Consider the following 20,717-nt stretch of genomic DNA (forward strand, 5'->3'; position numbering starts at 1 on the left):
AGAGGCCATTTTGCAGATGAAGAAGCTGAGCCCCAGAAAGGTCTCAATGACCTTTTCAATGTCACACAGACACTAAGTGGCAGAGCTATGATTTAAGGTCATTCCAGCCACGAGGAACAGTCTGTGTAAAGGCAGGGAGGTAGATGGGCTATGGTGTGCTATGAACATCAAGAAGGTTGGTGTGGCTGCAAAGTAGAATGTGTGAGTGGTGTATTGTGGAATAAGATGAGAAAAGGTGGGTGGAAGCCTAATTGTGAAGGTTACTAGAGGAGGGGACTTTTAGCTGCTTAACCAGCCACATGGAGATATCTATTATACCTATGGGCAAGGTGGGAGTACTAGGAAGAACTGGAATGGAAGGATTACATGGAGTCCTGTCTCTCTCCTCCTCTCTTCTCTTCTCTCCCACTTCCTTGCCTCCCCTCTCCCTTTCCTCTCCCCTTTCCTCTTTCTTATTTATTTATTTATTTTTTCTTTTTCTTTCTTTTTTTTTAATTTAATAGCCTTTTATTTACAGATTATATGCATGGGTAACTTTACAGCATTAACAATTGCCAAACCTCTTGTTCCAATTTTTCATCTTACCCCCCACCCCCTCCCCCAGATGGCAGGATGACCAGTAGATGTTAAATATATTAAAATATAAATTAGATACACAATAAGTATACATGACCAAAACGTTATTTTGCTGTACAAAAAGAATCAGACTCTGAAATATTGTACAATTAGCTTGTGAAGGAAATCAAAAATGCAGGTGTGCATAAATATAGGGATTGGGAATTCAATGTAATGGTTTTTAGTCATCTCCCAGAGTTCTTTCTCTGGGCGTGGCTGGTTCAGTTCATTACTGCTCCATTGGAAATGATTTGGTTGATCTCGTTGCTGAGGATGGCCAGGTCCATCAGAACTGGTCATCATATAGTAAAGGTTGAAGTATATAAGTCTCCCCCTTTCCTTTACCCCAAAGTTCTTTCTTTCCCCTTTTTTATTTTCCATTTTTCCATTTTCCATTTTCAAACCAAATTTTTCCCTTTTTTTTTCCTTCTTTTTCTGTTCAAAAGGGGAAATTTTCCCTTTTTCCCTTTTTCTTTTTCTTATCCCCCTTTTCTTTTTTCCACCCTTTTTTTTCCCTTTCTTTTCCCTTTTTTTCCCCCTTTTTTTTTTTTTTTCCCCTTTTTTTTCAAAAACCCCCTTTTTTTTTTTTTCCCCCCATCTTTAAAATTTTTCCCCCCTTCCTTTTCCCCCCCCCTTTTCCCCTTTTTTTTTTCCTTTTTTAAATCCCAAAATTTTCTTAAATTTTCCCCCTTTCCCCTCATCCCCCCTTTAAATTTCCCCTTAACTCTTGACATAGGGGTTTAACCCCAAAATCCCAATCTAAATTTCCCTTTAAATTAAAAGGGATTTTAATTTTTAAGTTTAAAAATCCTGAAAAATATATCCAATTGGAAAAGAAGGGGGGAATTTTTTAAAGGGGAAAAAAAATTCGAAAACTGTTTTTTCCCGGGGGGGGGGGTTAGGGTGAGGGGAAAGGCTAAGAAGAAGCCTGAGAGGAAAGGAAAAAGAGAATGGCAGAAAGGCAGAAGGAGCATATTATTTCCTTTACACCATATTGTCAAGAGGGTGGCAGCTGGTGACTCTGAGTGTGAGAAATGAGGGAAAGGAAAAGCCACCATAATGCCATAGTTATAATCGGGAGACAGGGGGCAAGTGTTGATACCACAGGCAGATATAGAGAAGTGAGAAGATGGCTTTGAACAGGCTTAGTTTGAAATGTCAGTACCCAAAGAGAGATATCCTGTATACTACTACTACTACTACTACTACTACTACTACTACTACTACTACTACTACTACTACTACCACTACTACTACTACAATTACTACAATGACCACTAAGGCTAGTACTACTAGTACTAGTCCTATTACTACTACTACTCTCCTTTGTAATGCTATTTATAACGATTTAAGTTTTTCAGGTGTTTTGTATATATATACATGTATCTCATCAATAGATACATGTATCCATATATGTATCAGGCAACTAGGTGTCTCAGTGGATAAATTCCTAGTCTGGAGTCAGGAAGACTCATCTTCCTGAATTCAAATCTGACCTCAGACACTTACTAGCTGGGTGAATCTGGGCAAGTCACTTCACCCTGTGTGCCTCAATTTCCTCATCTGTAAAATGAGCTGGAGAATGAAATAGCAAACCATTCCAGTGTCTTTGTCAACAAAACCCCAAATGGGGCCACAGAGAATCAGACAGGACTGAAACACCTGAATAGGAGACATGGGAGTTGGGGTACAGTGGAACGATCACTGCTTAAGGAGCCAAAAGATCTGAGTTCAAATCCTATGTGTATGGTACTATCTGGGTGATCTTGGGGAATCATTGAATCTCAGTTTTCTAAACTGGAACATGGGGAGTGTTGGACTAGATACTGTCTGAGACACCTTTATGTTCTGGGTCTGTGGTGGAACCGTGGGAGTAAAAGAGACTGATGCAGCAGAGTGTGGAGGGGAGAGAAGAGGACCCTGGTCAGACCACCAGCCGATGCTCACATTAGGCAGAGCCATCAAAGTGCAAAGAGAAAGAGTGGTTGGAGAAGGAGGAGAATCAGTATGTGTGTGTGTGCATGGGTGCATGTGTGCATGTGCATGTGCACGTCTCTGTGTGTATACCTGCCCTTTTGTTCTCTTCTAGTGTGGGAGGGAGGAGCGGTGCTCCAAATCAGGAGCCTCCCCTCACACTCAGCAAAAGAAGACTCCTACTGCTCCACACTGCCACATGGGCTCTCCCCCAGCACCCCCAGGTCCGATCAAAACTGTCCAAAGAACCATTGCTGAGCCGAGAGACCCGTGGACCTTGAGCTCTGAGCTCTGGGGAATGGAGCCGGAGGACAAGCTCTGTGTGACATCAACTCTACCTCAGGGGAAGCATTGTGTTCCCGAGCATTCTGCCCTGGCTCCAGGAGGCTCCCAGCACACCTGCCAGCCTGGCAAAGCCTTGTTTTCTTCTGACCGGGCTTGCTGTACTTCCTATTTCTCTGTCACAGTCCATTAGTACGTTCTATTAATTAGTGCATCTCCCCATGGGGCCAAGGCAGGCCAAGGCAAGTGTTCTTCTGGGAGGGGGTTTTCCTGGCCAGCAGCAACGAGCGGGATTGCTCCCTGTCATCAGGGGCCTCCTCTACTGGCCAGAAGCTCTGGGGCCTTCCAAGTTAGCATTTCCAGCAATTTGGGGCCCCTTAACTTTTATACTTGGCGCTGAACATATCTGGATGGAGTGCTGGATCCGAGTCAGCAACACCTGGGTGCAAATCAAGTCTCAGACACACTAGCTGTGTGACCCTGAACAGGGCATTCAGCTTCTCTGCCTTGGTTTCCACATCTATAAAATGGGCATAATGAGAGAATCTATCTTCTAGGACTTTTGTGAGGATAGAATAAGATACTTGTTAAATACTTTCCAAATCTTTAAGCATTTGAGACATGTATTATTGTTACTATCATTAATAATACTCATCATTTTTATCTCAAAGTGGCCACAGTGGAGAGAAAGGGATACTAGGGTGTTTATCCAGGCTACCACTTGATTATATTTGCCCTTTTTAACTAGAGAAGGAAATGGAGCGTCTGGGTTCCATGTTCAGTGTTCTAGCTTCTTGAAGGCAGGTCCATATTTCTCAGGGGCTAATTCATTCTGCTCTGATCCAGGACAGAGTATAATGGCAGCTTTACCCAGAGTTCTCCCAAACCCCTTAGTGTTTTCCCAGGGTGCCCCATCTCAGTTTCCTATTTCCCAATGAGGGCCTCCTGAACTTTGTCCCCAAGACTTCCAATCTTTTTCAATTGCTCCCATGTTACCAGATTAGGTGGTCCGGTGGAAAGAAAGATTGCTGAACTCATTAGAGTCCATTAGAATGTGAGTTTCTTGAGGGGAAAAAAAAAACTATCTTTTGCCTCTTTTTGTATTTCCAGAGCTCAGTTCAGTACCTGCCACATAACAGGTGCTTAATAAATGTTTACTGATTAACTCAGGAAGAGCTGAGTTTCAATCCTACCTCAGCCAGCTGTGTGACCTGAAGGTCACATTAAATGTTTTCAGCCTCAGCTTTCTTATCTCTAAAATGGGAATAATAATAGCACCTATGTCTGAAAGTAATCATAAGGATCAAAAGAAATAATATTTATATAAATTTTAAAAAGCCACATCAATGATCCAGAGATGGAAGGGACTCTCAAGTCCATCTATTTCAACCCCCTCATTTTAAAAATGAGGAAATTGAGGCTCACGTTAGTGAAGGGCCTTCCCAAGCTAATACGGGTAGTAATTATCAGAGGCTGGACCATCGTTCAGATTTTCTGACCAGAAAGGCGATGTTCTTGTCAGTTTTGTCTCTATGTCCCTGGTCCCCAGGATGGTGTCTTGGTACATAGATGTGGACTTACTTGGAAGGGACCAGAGAGGGAATCTACTCCAAATTCTTCACTTTCTAGATGGAGAAAACCAAGGCTCAGTGAGAGTCAGTGACACACAGAGCAGATGATTAATAAATACTGTTTGATTGATAAGTTTTTGGATACATGAAGAAATATTCTAGCTGGAAGGACCCAAGCATGACTACTCCCTGCTGGCCTATCTAAGACCTACACTACATTTTTAAAAAGCAATTTTACAAATGCTTTAATCAAAGAATCCAAGTAATGTGTAACATACTCATAGCAAGTGAAAAGTTATTTAAATTATCCTAGCCATTTTGTTGTAAGGGTGGGGTGGAGGAAGGATATGAGTGTATTTCTCTTCTTGTTATAGCTGCAGTGAAAGGTCTCACGATGTCCAAGGCAGCAGAAACCAGTGGCTATAATGAGGATTTTGCATTGTCTACTATCATAGCCTCCAAAAAATCTGTGAACATTTATGGCAGACTGGTTTATTCTGGATCGACTCTGGATCCTCCCATGCTTTTTGTCTAATATTTCCATCTCTCATCCGCTCTGTTCTTTTCTAGAAAATACTATACCTTTTGTTTTTACACTAGGGGATCAGCCCCTAAGGTCTCCATGTTCTTGACACTAGATATAGGAAAGTGGACATCCCCAAGGCTCATGCTCCCTATAAAACCCAAGACCTTTGGCTGCATTATCAGCCTATCTTGGTTGGGACCAAGTTGTCTTACACTCCATCTGGAAGGAAGACTTGGAAGACATGGGAATACTGAGTCTGCTGATAAGATTATTGCTAAATTCCACTTCCCATTTCCTCATTTTTCCTAAATATCATTTCATCTAAGCCCAGTAGCTCACCGTTCCTACAGTTACTGAGCCCCTCCCTCCATGGCATCATTTTCTCTTACCCCTGTTTCCCCCTAACCCTGTCTCCTGGGTAACTCTTGTGTGATTTAAAACACACCAACTATAATAAAGGTCTATTTCCTTACACATTATTAGCCTGTCTGACTCTTGTGAAACCTTCAAGTTCCCCCAATGCCCAAACGGTCTGAGACCATTGTGGATTTCAACGATTTGTGATATTTTCTCTACGAGCCAGGCTGGTGGAGGAGTCCAGGGAAAGATGCCTATGAAAACTGCCCAAAAGGTGATCCAAGGGGCACTTTAACTTACTTGGGCCTGGTCCCTAATTTACGGTATGATGTTATGGGAAAGCAGGCTTGATGTGGAGTCAGAAGACCTGAGTTTCAATGCCAGCTTTGCCATTTACTACCTTGTAACATTACAAATAACTTCACAGCACTTGACCTAGATTTCTTTATAAAAAAACAAAAGCATAGAATATATTATCTCAAGGGTCCTTTCCAGTTTTAATTCTATAATCATATAGATTCATTTTCTCTTTTCTTTGGTCAAATCAAATCTAGTACAATATTTTCTTTGGGAAGATGCATTCATGTGTGGCCATACACACATGCCAAATGGTGTCTGCTCATAATAAGTATCACAGCATCACAAGAATCAAGGCACTAAAACTAGAGACACAATTGTAGTCATTGACCCAGAATCCTTTCTTCTCTATTTAGGGCTCTGAATATATCTGCTTATTCAGCTCTCTCCCATCAACCATCTTTTAATGGAACATTCTATGACTTCGGAAAGACAATGGTGACCAAGCAGCTCCTACCGTATGACCCCCTCGAAGTGGGTGGCTTGTGGTGAGAACAAGGCCATTGAGATTGACTGGTGATGAGGTCGTGATTTATAAAGCATCTTGGAAAACACTAAGGAACGTTGCTATTACTAGCAAAACTAATTCCCTCATTTGAGTCTTTATAATTGTGTTTGTAAGTGCTTATTTTAGTGATGGACAATGCTAGCCAAAGTATAATTTTCCTCTGCTGACAAAAAGGAAAAAAATACACAGGAGAAGAGGAAAAACCCCACTAAAGGTTAAAACAAGGTTAGCAGTGACATCTGAGGTGTAAGGGAATATTGCTGTGCCAATCATGGCTACTTCAAGGGGAGGTCTATAGTTAATGGAAAGAGAAGGGAATTTTTGCTTTGGCCAAGAGGTATCCCAGTGGGTTCTCTCCTTTAGGGAAGTGGGAGGGTGGCATTTCTGTGGGACCCTCCCAAATAATTTCTACCAAAGTCCTTTCCCTCCATTTCTCACCACCTCTGCCAATTTGACAAGCCAAACTGGAATTTCTGACTCAGTTCTCCTTGATAAATCTTTTTTTTCCCCAAAGCAATCCTACTTTCCTAACATTATTCCTAAATTGGGAAGGGGGACCCAAAGTAAAGTCTCAGGTTTGAGAGGGTTCTTGAGGCCTGGTGGCTATTTCCTTCCCCACCAGAACTGACCTCAACTGAAGCTGTCTCATCCATCTTTGACCTGATGTGGCATGTGTGATACCCGTGAAGAGTAGGAAGAGGGAACTCTCCAGGTTTTAAATGGTGGGACTTTCTGAGGTTCAGTCAAAGGCTTTTTTATACTCCAGGTTTTAGATGGTGAAACTTTCTGAGATTCAATTGAAGCCTTTATAAAACTCTTTCTCAAATTTTTCTAGTTGTTACCCCACTCCAATTCCCTCTCCTTGATTTTATTTTAACACTCCTAGGAGAGATGATTAATTAGCTCACTATTGTAGGTCAAAAGGCTTTACTCTGCAGGTCTAGTGGCCACAAAATAGTCCAGAAAATGATGACTGAGAAGAGTTTTGGATCTACAGTCAGATCTTCTAAGTTCAAACCCCAGTCTTTTCACTAACACATGTAACCCTGAGCAAGCTACTTCTCTCTCTGGGATCTATCTTCTGGACAATGAAGGGATCTAGGTTATAGAACCTCTGAGATCCCTTCAGTTCTAGCTCATAATCCTGTCTAATTCACAATTCAATGTTCTCCCCAAATTTGGTATTTAGACTCCAGATGTGTTCTGGTCAAGCATTGATCCATCTCACTGTTGGGAGACACTCCTGATATGGGAATACTGACCAACAGTCTTTGAGTGAATCTTCATCTATTCCCTGTAATCTGATTCAGGACAGTTAAGATTTAAAAAAGAAACTGAGTCCATGGTCAAACTTTGGCTCCTTTGTTCATTGTCTGAGCATTAAGCTCCAAGGGCAGAGGAGACTCAGAAGTCCAGCTAAGACCATGAAGAGCAGGCTCTTATCTGCTGTGAGAATGGCAACCAGGAAATCTGACAGATTCTTTCCTCTCACTCTAAATCTCCTTTTCTTCTTCTTTTGGCTCCATTAAATAGTTACAATGTTTGAAAAATACCAAACCATTCATCTAGGAGTGGAGGTAATGCCTATTTCCCCACTAACCACTGCAACCCCTAAAAATTGAAGGATTATCCTTAACACATTGGAAATGAAACTTTTCTTTAAAAAGAAGGCACTTTTTTGGGAGGGTAAAGTTGCCATTCCAACAATCAGTGTTGAGATTGAAAAATGAGATTGACTTGAAAAATGGCCCCACCCTTTCTCATGTCTAGTCTTTCTGGGACTTGGTTAGATATGTAAAATATCCTTCAATAAATCAACACAGCTTACTTGGAACTTTTCTTTTTTCTGTTTCCTGGTAAATAAGACTTCTTTTCTATTCCCTGGTATAGAAGGTGATCTGTCCCATAATTTATTCATTTGGAAAGCCCTTTGCTACCAAATGTTAGCAATAAAACGAAGAGAAGAAAACTGAAAAAAATCTCATTTGAAAATTCCCACAACTCCCAGAATTAGTTCTCATTCTGAGAGTTTTTTTAAGTGGTCTTCATTTACTAGGACAGAGTATGGGAGAATACAGGCCACTACTAAAGTATTGTGTTCAATCTTGGACCTCATTTTAGGATGAATTCTGAGAACTTGGAATGTATCTGGAGGGTAATCAGGATGACTGAAGAAATTCGCTTGAATGCTATATTAAGATTAGTTGAAACTAGGGATCTTTAGCCTGCAAATGGGAAGGCTTGGGAAAGGGGGTGATGTTGTGTGTAGATAAAATATCAAAATCAAACTCAAGTCATTTCATGGGATGTAAGGTGGGAAAGGGAGGAGACAAGTTCTGAGCAGCCCCAGACAAGAGAACCAAGAGAAACAAGAAGATACAAAGAGACACATTGAGACTTGATGGGAGGAGAAGCTGTTCTCCCCAGATGGAATGGAGCTCATCTGGGAGCTGGACAGCTCCTCACTGAGGGGGGATTCTTAGGTTTGCTTTGAACCACATGGCCACAAGGTCTCTCACAACCCCGATTCTGTGATCTTTAGCTCCCTTTAATGACCCACATTGTGTTAAAGTAGAGAAGAGACTTCTGGAAAGAACTGAGTATTTAACAACTATGCCTTTTGTTCTTTCCACACCATCCAGAAACTCTTCAATGAGTGTGACAGTCTCTTCTGACACAGTTTCTGAGGCACTCCGCCAAGCTGTAGATTTATCAGTGAGTCTCCTCCCCTTCCTTTTGGAGCACATGAGGTTTTCTCAACTCACATACCCTTGTCAGCAATATCGTTTCTATAGTAGTTGGTCCAGTCAGTCCCCATGTCCTTTATGACCTCATGCTGATTTGTTTTGTTACCGCTCAATAGCCCAGCTATTTCTCAGGGCCTACTTAGCCACGTGCTCCCTTACAGGTCAGTAGGGAACATGACTCAAGACTTTCCTTACTTCCAACCTACTCTAATATTCCCATGTACTCAGATCTTATCCCATTTCTCCTTATGACCTCTTACAACCTCACAACATGTTTAATTTTATCCTTATATACCCAACCTTCTCTTTTATATCCTGTACTTAAATCCTCATATTACCTTTTCTCTTGTCTTACAGCTTTTATCCCTAGCTTTATCCCTTTCTCTTCTCTTACACCACCAATAGGATCTTATATTTAAAAAATCTTCTTTCTCTTTCTGCCTTTCTACTCCCATTTCCCCTCTCCCTTTCCCATATTCATCTTTCTTTCTTTCTTTCTTTCTTTCTTTCTTTCTTTCTTTCTTTCTTTCTTTCTTTCTTTCTTTCTTTCTTTCTTTCTTTCTTTCTTTCTTTCTTTCTTTCTTTCTTTTCTTCCTCTCTCTCTCTCTCTCTCTCTCTCTCTCTCTCTCTCTCTCTCTCTTTCCCCCCACCTCTCTCTGTGCTTTCTGTCTCTCTTGCTGCACCTGAGGCCTCATTCACACTTCCCCAGCAGCCACCTGGGCATGTTTATCCCAGCTCCCTGCATTGCCCACCAGGCACGCACGCCTGGCCGCTCTGCCTGGGGTTTCTGCTCTGAAGCAATGTGAGCACAGCTGCTGATGCAGCTACCCTCAGTCTTGAGCACAAGTGGCAGCCAAGCCAGAGAGTGGTTCTACTCGCCTGCACAAATCTGCAGAAAAGGGCATGTCGTACAATTTGTTCAGGAAACAATAGCAATGTTTGACATGTCATAAGGATTGATGGAGCAGAAATTTACATGGGAGAATGCATTTTTAAACAGCTCCATGGAGTCCTGGTGCTTCGCCAGTAATGGTTTCAACATTCATCATTTGCTGAGCCCCACTGAATAACTCTTTAAACTGTATGAGATTAACTCCAGTCTTGGAAGCTTTGGAGGGGCCTCTGAGGTAGCTAAGGGAGGGCTGTGGGTATGAGGCAAGGAAGGACTTAAGCTGAAAGAATGAACCAGATCAGAGAAGGGTAAGAGAGACAGTACAAACTGAAAGGGCTTTCTTCTCCTCAAGCCTGCTAAGTGGTCCTGCTGCTCTGTTCTACACTTTGATCTTTTCGTGACTCACACCCGTATTCCTTGTGGAGTAGGAAGCCTCCTCAGGGCACGTGATGGGGAAAATCTGTCAGTTAGCCATTCCAGAGGTGGAAGGTCATACAGTCTATCCCTAGACTCTAGATAGGATGGAACAGTGTTTCAGTTTTTCTGGCTTTAATTCAAAGAGTATGAACCATTTTGAGAATAAAGCCAGTTCCTAGCAAGTGGATGACCAATGAATCTCGTAGAAATTATAAATTTCAAAGCTGGAGATCTTCTAATCCAATTTCTCCACCCAAATGAAACTGAGGTCCAGAGAAGGGTAAATGACTTGCCCATAATCACATAGACACAAATGGTAGAATGGAGACTAAACCCTGGCTTTAAATCAAGTCCTTTCCCCCCCACAAATTACCAACATCCACAATCTGTTTCTTAACCATACCTTTTCCACCAAATACTGGTACTGAGAGAATATCCTGATCACTGCCCCAGGCTGGTGTAAGGACAGTGTGACTATGTACAAGAGTCTTTCTTTGAGTCAGTCGCTTGTACCAACCCAGGAGCAGTTACCTTATGCAGAAGCCCTATCACTGGGGGTCTATTGCTTCTGTGGCTTCTCTCTGTCTTTGAGTTTTGGGTGTGTCCTTGGGAGCAATCTTGTTGCTGTACTATGTCTCTCTATGCTGTAAGTTCCCTGAGACCTGCATGACAGGGAACACTAAAGAATTTGGCAGTAAGGGAGTTGTTTCACAAAGCCAGATACGGTTGTATCTGTGATAATGTCTGACTGAATCCCTCAGGTGTGACTATGTCAAGGCTTGTCGGATGCTGACAATGGAGGAGTTTCTGGGTAGAGATGGGATTAATTTATGTTAGCATGGGGCTATGACTTTGGGGATGGGGAAAAAGTACCTAAATCTGGATTTAGCAAGAAAGAGTTGTGGTTCAGGATGGGAAACATTAGAAGGACTAGAAGGGAATATAAGAGGGCTATGAAGTGCTTAGAAAGACGGCAGGATAATCAAGCACTGTTAATGTGTTTTCTCAAGTGAAAATTAGAGGGGTTTTTGGGACTGGAGAATGTTATTGAAATCCAACTCAATCAGGGAAGCTGAGTAATAGGGAAAGGGAATGGGATGGTTAGGGAAATAGAGGAAAGGGGTGCTGAAGGGAAAAGAAGGCAATATCTGACTAAGTGATGTGTGAATTATTTGAAGCAAGCAATAATTTTGATAGGCCAATTAAAAAAATAACAGCTAGGTTGCACAATGGATAGATTGCTTTACTTCGAGAGAGGAAGATCCAAGTTCAAATTCTGCCTTAGATACTATCTGTGTGATTTCTTTTTTCTACCCGGTGTTGATATGAGGATCAACATACATAAATACTTTGCAATTTTTAAAGAACTATATAAATGCCAACTATAATATGGTTTAATTTTGTGGCAGTGATTCTTATGTATATGCTCTTCCATTGACACCAGAGTGACTCAACATCTGAACTTGACCAGATGAAACTGGCTTGAGCGGCTTCCCCATCATTCCCCCTTTTAGTTAATCCTCTGTTGCCCGAGAGATAGATTTTGTGCCATACTCCTAACTCATTGCTCTTTTGTTATGGTTTTAATTCTGTGGTTTTTAAGAAGAATATCTCTCCAAGGAAATGTGCAAAAATTATGGCTCTTAAGGAGCACATTTCAATGACTGTTAGAGATATTGTAGCAGCTGCTGAATGTGTGAGCAAGTCAAATGTTTCAAAGATGATACAAGCTCATTGTAAAACAGGATCAGAGATAAAGTACAAATGAAAAATAAAATTACAAAAGAAAAACAACGCCAAACTGACAAACAATTGCAGGAAAACAACCCGATTCATCTTTAGAAAATAATCAAGGACTTTCAGAGAGACCTGGCAGCTGGAGAACGAGTTTCTATTACATATCAGTTGATAAAAATGAAAAATAAACATTACAAGTATTTTGGGGTGGGAAAAGTCACAGGAATATATTGAGGAGGATCCAAACTCTGGCTGATGTCTTCACTCTAGAATATTATATAGCAGGCATTTGGGGTGGGACTGACCCCTCCCTCAAGGTCTGACTAAGGAAAAGAGATCACTGATAATGGAGAAGGAAGGAAAATGGATGTGGGTATATTGTTACTAATTGTTTTTCGGTCACGTCCAACTCTTCGTGACCCCATTTGGGGTTTCTTTGGCAAAGATACCGCTGTGGTTTGCCATTTCCTTCTACCGTTCATTTTATAAATAAGGAACTGATGCAAAGAAGACATACATTTCCCCAAATCTCCCAGTTTGTTCTGTGGCGTAGCAGAAAGAACACGACATTTGTTGTGAGATTATATGGTTTAAATATTGACTCTACCATTAAGGTGATCAAGAAAGAATGACCTAAAGAGAAAAATTAAAAGACAGGAAATATCTATTTCTAACCTCTTGTTAGGAAGGATGCCATGTTAGAGTAAGTCTCCAATTTGGTATAACTGCATCTTTTGATTTCTGTCTATACAACAAACTGCCCTAAAGCCAAGAGCTGACTGGTTACAACCTTGCATGATCGTGTGGTTATTATCATTTATTTTTCACATGCTATAAGCCCTCATAGGAAATAGTTAATATTCAATACCCCTCTTGACTAATAGATACTCCTTTCTCTATGGACCAAATCATAATTCTCCTTGCCTTTTGTTGTAACTATTTTTCTTTTATTGCTGAGGCAATTAGGATTAAGTGACTTGCCCAGGGTCATACAGCTAGTGTCTGAACCCAGATTTGAACTCAGGTCCTCCGGATTTCAGGGCTGCTGCTCTATCTACTGCACCACCCAGCTGCCCCTGTTGTGACTATTTCTGAGTGAAAATCTTTTCAAGACTTACTATATATTGGTGGTCACTACATGGAGTCTTCTACACAGAAGATGAGGGGAAACCACTGACCACTGCCTATTTTGCTCTCCCAATAAATTTAAAGGAGTCATTCTTTTTAAAGGGAGGTTGTAAATAATGCATTTTCCTCCTCTATACCACTTACTCATGGTTTCACCTTGGGGAAATCAGCTCACTGTTTTTGGCCTCAGTTTCCACAAATGTAAAATGGGAGGGATGGACTTTAAGGTCCCTTCCAGCTATATGATCCTCAGTTCTGGGGTGAGAGGCCAGTGGGGGAAAGATGCTGAGGTGAGACTGGAGGCATCATGAGGATGAATGGTCTGGCGAGACCAAGATCTCTGTTATGAACACGCTGTGCACTTTTGGCTGGGCAGAGCTGCCTGGGTTAGAGAGGGCAAGGAGAGGAATTTGGCCTGACACAGCAGCCTATGTGGAACGAGGTTCCCAGTTTGTTTGTTATTGCAGACAAAATGTTGCTTCTCTGTCTCCTCCACCCCCTTCTTTATTTCCTTTTATTTTATTTTAAAACCAGGAAATAAAAATTGATGGGGAGCAAATTGCTCTGGCCAGCAGTTCTGTGCTTAAAGGAGTCATAGCAGGAAAGCAATTATGGGATGTCAAAAGCCTGTCAGGACTGCAGGGTGACCGACCCAAAGCTGATTGCTCGGCGCTGCTGGGAGTCTCACTATGGGGTGAGGGAGAGGCCAGCAGAGAGGAGAGGGGGATGGAAGGAGTGGGGCCAACAGGAAATTGGGGGGCTCTGAATCCCTGTGGTATTGTAGAAGCCAGGAGACCCCTGGATTCTAGACCTGGCTCTGCCCATCACCCGCTATGCAACCTTGAATAAATCATTCACTACGTCCGAGCTTCACCTATAAAACAAAGGGGCTGGAATAGGGGATCTTTAAATGCTTTCAATTTTGACATTCTGTGGTTCAGATCCTATAGGGTGGCCCCAGGCAGAGAGCAGAGGAAATACCACATCCACTTCTTTCTTTCTTGTTCTTGTTCTTGTTTTTCTCCTCCTCCTCCTCTTCCTCCTCCTCCTCCTCCTCCTCTTCCTCCTCCTCCTCCTCCTCCTCCTCCTCCTCCTCCTCCTCCTCCTTCTTTTTTTTGCTGCAGAAATTGGGGCTAAGTGACTTGCCCAGGGTCACACAGCCAGGAGGTGTTAAGTGTCTGAGGCCAGATTTGAACTACACTTTGCCCCCTTGGGCATGTTGCGGGTTGGCCCAGGATGAGCGTGGAGAAAGGCCTGAGAGGACAAGGGAGGTAATGGGACATGATACAGGCAGTTCTTGCTCTGAGGAGATCTGCATCTCTATGTAAAGTGATTTTTATGTAATGCAAATTTGCAAGTAGACTTGGAAGAGGAGGTGGGCCGGAAGGGGGCAGGAAGGGGGCAGGAAGCGGGCCAGCACTCTGGTCAAGAACTCATGAGGGCCTGGGACATAGAAGTGAGAGCAGGAAGAGGAACATTGAGGGGCCAGCCATGTGAGGGCCTGACTAGACCAAGAAAAAGAACACTGAAGAACTCCCGGGAGGCAGACCTCTGGGGGTCAGATACAAACACAGACAGGAGAGCTGAGAGGACACGTGGAGGCTGGGGGCACCTGGTACCTAAAGTGTGGATGGAAGATGGCCAGCCAGGGCTCAGGAGTGGGCAGAGGGGGACAAAGGCCTCCTCTCTCTGCAAAGGAAGTCTGGAGCCAAGCCCTTGATCCGCCGCTCTCCCTGCAGTCCATTCTTCTGCTCTCACTTGGGGGGGAGGTTCTATTTTTGGTGGGGGGGATGGGAGGCTGTGAGGAGCTGAGCCAAGGGGTAGGAATAGAGAGAAAGAGCACAACCCTGTACAATAAAGTCAACAGACTTTTCTGTTTTTTGTTTTGGAGTGCAGATTTCTTGCAGAATTCTTTACATAGAGTTTGGATAATTTGGGTAATTGTGAATTTACATAGAGTGAGAACTATCTATATTTAGAACCTACTGAGTATTAGGCGCTGTATTGGGCACTATGAATACAAGGGCAAAACCAAAATTAACAGCTCTTGCCCTCGAGGAGCTCACAATCTGCTAGAGAAAACATATATATTATATTTATTCAGCCAATCAGCAAGCATTTACTCAGTGCCAATTATGTGCCAGGCCCTGTGCTAAGTACTGAGATGCAGAAAACATTGCTCCTTCCTTCAAAAACTATGTGTGTTATAAAATATGTTTTAAGGTATATGACATATACATGTATATATACCACACACAGACACGTGATATATGAATAATATAATATGTTCATGTAATGTAAATATGCCGTTTAAATGAAAGGTAGCTCCAGAAGAAAGACAGGAGTGAGGGGATGGGGAGGGAAGCAGAGAGGAAGACAAGGAAAGTCCTTCTGTGGAAGGTCTTGAAGGAAGTGAAGTGAGGAGAAAGAGCATTGGAGAAAGGGACAGTATTATATGGAAGGAACAGCAACCTGGCCAGTGTCACAGGACCGAAGAATATGTATAAGGGAGTAAAGTATAAGAAGCCTGGGAAGAAAGGAAGGCCAGCTTCGGAAGGCTTTAAATGCCCGGCTGAGGACTTTATCACCCGACCCTGGAGGTAGCAAGGATCCATTAAGTGTTTATTGAGTAGGGAAGTGACAGGGTCAAGCCCAAGTGAAATCCCTTTGGCAGCCAAGTGAAGGTTGGGTTGAAGAGGGAAGAAGCCAGAGACGCAGAGAACATAGTAAGTCAGACACTGAGCGGTCCTGGGACTGATGGACAAGCCATCATGAACTGAGCTGGGTGACTGTGCGGGATAGCCCAGACTTCAAGGCAGTACTTGAGCAATGGTTGCAAAGGGGGTCTGGAAGGACACAGGGAAACAGAAAGAGCATTTGGACCCCTTGGAGTAAAGGGAATGGAAGGCTGGACTTGGAATCAAGAAGTCTTGGATTGAGTCCTAGCCTGTGAGAAGGTGGACAGGTCACACAAATGTAGCCATGGTCTCCTCATCTGTCAGGTCAGACTAAGAAGGGTGCCCCCCCTCACAGGGCTATGGCGAAGATTTCATGGCACCTGTGTGGGAAGTGCCACAGGAATATAAGTGGCTGTTTTACTATTATTAATTTTGTTGTCGTTTAGTAGTTTCAGTCATGTCTGACTCTCCCTGACACTTTTTGAGGCATTTTTGGCAAAGGTGCTATATTTTATCAGCTTATTTTACAGATTCTGAGGCTTGATTGATTTGCCCAGGGTCACAAGCTGATTTGCCATTTCCTTCTCCAGATCATTTTACAGATGAGGAAACTGAGGCAAGCAGGGTTAAGTGACTGGTAAGTGTCTGAGGCTGGATTTGAGTTCATGAAGAGAAAGCCTTTCTACTCCAAGCCTGGGGGCATTGAGCCACCTAGTTAAGGTAATAACTGTAGTAATGATGGTAGTAGTAGTACTGGGGGTAGTAGTAGAAAAAGAAGATGCAGTAATAGGGAGAATAGGGAAATGGAGGGTATTCTGGATTCCTGACAAGTTTTGCAAACTAGAACCCTGACAAATAACCGAGACCCATCAGATTTAGTGCTTTTGAGGCCATTCTACCCTTGGTTCATCACACACTGTGGCCACAACTTGTTTTTGGGCTTAGGTTTCCATTGTCCTCCATGTCTTTCTATTCACTCTTCCTGTTTAGTCTGGGCTTTGACGTCACTGTCTGCCTAACTAGAATAAGGTCAAACGCTCATATTTTTGTGAGGTTTTAAGGTTTGCAAAGTGCTTTCCTTCCCACAACATTGTGAGCTGGCTCGTGGGTTATAGTCACCCATTTTACAGATGGAAACTGGAGATAATAGAACCAGACAGGAGCCATGACTAATCCACCATCATTAAAGAATTAAATGTGGACACAAACTCAGCTCCATAAAATGCTAGAAACAGAGCTGTCAGCTTTGCATCTTTTGTTTTTCTTATTGAGTATTTTATTTTTCCTCATTTACATGAGCAAACTCATGTTTGACTTCAGATCCCGGGTCTGTCCTTCCCTTCTTCTGACCCTAAATCCATGATTCTTTTGACAATGACCCCTTCCTCTCTTCCCATCCTCAGTCCCCTCCAATGATCCTCGGCCCCAGCCAAGGCAGTCTATTTGGGACCACCCATTTCTGGCCTTCACCCTGACTCCATTGCTCCCTCCCCTCCAATCCCCCTCCAGTTGAAAGCAGACCAAAGTGAGTGACATTTAGCCATTTTGATTTCTGCTGGAGAACAAAGAGAATGGCCTCTCCGGTTGCCCCCGCCCTGCCGCTCGCTCTTGGCTCTAAGAGCAGTGTGGGAAGAGGAAGAACTCCTAATCAGAAGTTCCCTGAACCTCACTGCTCATCACAGTTACCGTGATGGGGACCAGGCGTAGGCGGGCGCCTCTGGTCAGAGTGATGGGCAGGGGCATAGGGCAGGCTGGAGTTTTTGAAGTATATTCCTGGAGAAAGACACTATGTCCAGAGACTTGCTAATGGGGACTTGAGAAGCTAGGAAGATGGAAAAGCTTCGCAAATGATGATGTGATGGTGAAGAGGAGAAAAAGAAAACCGTTGTCCAATCAACCCCCTGGGGGAGTTGTGAAAGCTCCCACCTGCTGCGTCTCATCCATTGTGTTCTCAGACACGGCCCCCCTCGGCCGAGCTTCCAGGTGATGTGCAGGCTGCTAGACGACGGTCCCAGCCTCGGGGACCACTGATGGCAGAAAGGGGGAGAATGCCCGAGGAATGCCATTGGAGGGACCAGCTCTGGGCGGGAGGGTTCTGGGACCCTGCCTGTCCATGTGTGGTGGAACGTGTCCGTTCTCCAAGGTGACACGGCAGCGGCGTGCCCACCCCAGCTGCTGTCATTGGTGGGCGCTGATTGGGCCGGGCACAAGCTTCCCTGCTAATGAACCATATTGATTTCATATTCTCTTGTTGTCCACCTAAATGGCAAGCCGCACATCTGATAGATTAAATAACCACACGATTGCCAGACTGACATCTCAATCACTCCTCTCTCAGGCCCCTAATGAATTTTACAGTCCCATACCAACAGCAGAAATTAAGGTCAAAGTCCGGTGGAGGAAATATAAATCACCAATGATCTCTAGGATAGCTGCCGGCAGGGGCGTTTTAATGCAGCCGGCCTCAGTGTTTCTCCGTCTCTGCCAGTGGGCAGTGCCAGCCTGCCCCGGGATCCAGACAGTGAGAAAACAAATGAAATCTGTGTGGAGTTAGGGGTGGGATGGGGAAAGGCAAGACACTTGGGAAACCCCAGTCCTTTACTTTTCCCCCTCCCCTTCGAGTTAGCGCTTCCCGACCCAGGCCAGCACAATGCATCATTATGCACCTTAAAGCACCGTATAAATATGAGTTATCATTATTGAAATGTGTCTCTTCCTTCAGAGAGAAGTGGCTGCCCTGATTTTTATAGGCTTTCTTCCCCGGGACCTCCAGGGACTTTACCCATATCATCTCATCTCTTCGGAAACCATCCCTGGAAGGCAGAGAGAGGCAAAAGTCATTCTTCTGACTTGACAGAAAGAGAAGCTTGGAATCACCAAGGAAGCTATTTGTGCAGTGAGACAGGGAGGGAATATGGGTGAAAACCCACCTTTATAAAAGGGAATGTGGGGGGGGGGCAGGGCCAAAGGGTTGGACTGTAAGACTTCTGAGGTCCCCTTCCAGCTCTGAGAGTATCTGTCCATGGTCCTTGGGCCTTTGACATCATCCTGGTGTAAGGGAAGAATAAATGGAGAGTGTGGAGATTCTCTCCTAACTCTTTCTAAGGTTCTATGGCAGCCTCTGCTGGCTCTCCTTGTATTGTGAAGACTGGAAGGGATCAAGAAAAGGCTGGAACTGATGGGGAGGCAAATCTGAGGATTCCTTGGAGAGAAAATGAGACTCTACAATAACCTAGGCAAGAAGGCCTTCCTGGGGCTGCCAGTTTCTCCTTCCCAACTCCCAGCTTCTCATTATGGAACCCAGAGCAGGATCAAGTCCAAGTCTGGGCCTTCTGTCCACACTGGCCCCTGCCTCTGTGCAAGTCTCCCAAAGGTCAGTGTTTGTGTATCTGGCACTGGCACAGAGTAGCTACCTGATAAATGCTTGTTGAATGAATGAATGAAACATGAACGAGTCAGTGAGATGGCCGAGCAGGGGGCAGAACCGGGACCCAACTGCCTCAATCAATGATCCAAGCAAGGGACAAACAAGAGAAAGTCATCTCCAAGTGACCCAGCGGAGAGTGTGTCTCAGACTTTTCATGTACATCATCTCATGTGACCTTCACAGCATCCCAGGGAGGCAGGAAACTTGTTCATGGTCAGTTAGTGAAGACTGAAGCAGGGCTCAATCCCCAGGCTTTTTGACACTAAGATGACTCTACCAACTGTGCTATGTTGCTTGGCTCCCTGCTAGAGCACTTCTCTGGTTGGAGAGACAAATGGGCCTGACTTCTCAGCTAATGGAATGGCAGTTAGATTGAACAACAATAGAATATTGGACCTGGAATCAGAAAGAGCTGAGTTCAAATGTGACCTCAGATACTTATTAGCTGTATGATTCTGGACAAGTCACTTAAATTGTCTACCTCTGTAAGTATTCTCATCAGTGGGGATGATAATAGCTTCTCCCTCCTATGGCTGTTGTGAGGATAAAATATTTGTAAATGCTTTGTAAATCTCAAAACACTACATAAATATTAGTTATTATTATTATTATTATTTAAATGGAATATATCCAGATCAGGAGTCAGGGGACCTGGGTTCTGTTCAGTTTCAGTTCCTAATTCATTAAATCACTGCAGGCAAATTTCCACCATAAGCCTTCATGTTCCCCATGTGTAAAATGGGGAGATAGATGGCATCTTAAAACCAGAAAGCCTTTCTTGTGGTCAGGAGGACCTTAGTTCTGAGATTTCCCAGCCATGTGATCCATGCAAAAATACCACCGTGTAAACAAAAGCAATAAAAGGAAAGTGAACACTGTCTAATGACTAATTGTATCTAGAGAAGAGTTGAGAAAATGCTCACGCATTTCTTTAACTGCAGAGACTATGGGTGTATCATTCTGCATACACCGTGAGAAGTAATCAGCATGGTGGCAAGCTATTTAATGCTTTGCTAAAAGAGAAGGCGTAACTAGGTAGAGGCGGGAAGGATGGAAATGAATGCGATATAAAAATAAAAAGACAAAAATTAAAAATTTGTAAACAATAAATCACAATCTTAGACCATGAGAAACGTAAGGAGAGTGAGCCTTTTCCGTGGTCCATAGCTGTATGTTGTTTTCATAATAATTTACTGGATATTTAAGCCCCAACCCTGAAATCCCACTTTGTACAAGAAGCTTTTCCCACTTACTGCATGTACTTCCCCTCTGTGGTTCAATTCCAGTTTATTCTATATATGTACGTATATGCATATCTTGTTGACATGTAGCTGTTTGTATGTTGCTTATTCTCATTAGACTGTGAGCTCCTTGAGATCAGGGCTTTTTAAAATTTTCATTTATTTGTTCATTCACTTATTTCTTTACTAATTCATCTTATTATTTTTGTTTTCTTTATATCCCTAGAACTTAACACAACAACTGGTACATAGTAGGTGCT

General features: G+C 43.2%; 1 protein-coding gene across 1 annotated transcript in view; it reads right to left on the minus strand.

The window, feature by feature from the left end:
• Window positions 1–20,717, minus strand: part of CDH23 (cadherin related 23) — a 575,832-nt gene that overhangs the window by 178,293 nt on the left and 376,822 nt on the right. The window lies entirely within an intron of this gene.

The sequence above is a fragment of the Sarcophilus harrisii genome, chromosome 2, assembly GCF_902635505.1.
Source record: "Sarcophilus harrisii chromosome 2, mSarHar1.11, whole genome shotgun sequence".
Taxonomy (NCBI): Eukaryota; Metazoa; Chordata; class Mammalia; order Dasyuromorphia; family Dasyuridae; genus Sarcophilus; species Sarcophilus harrisii.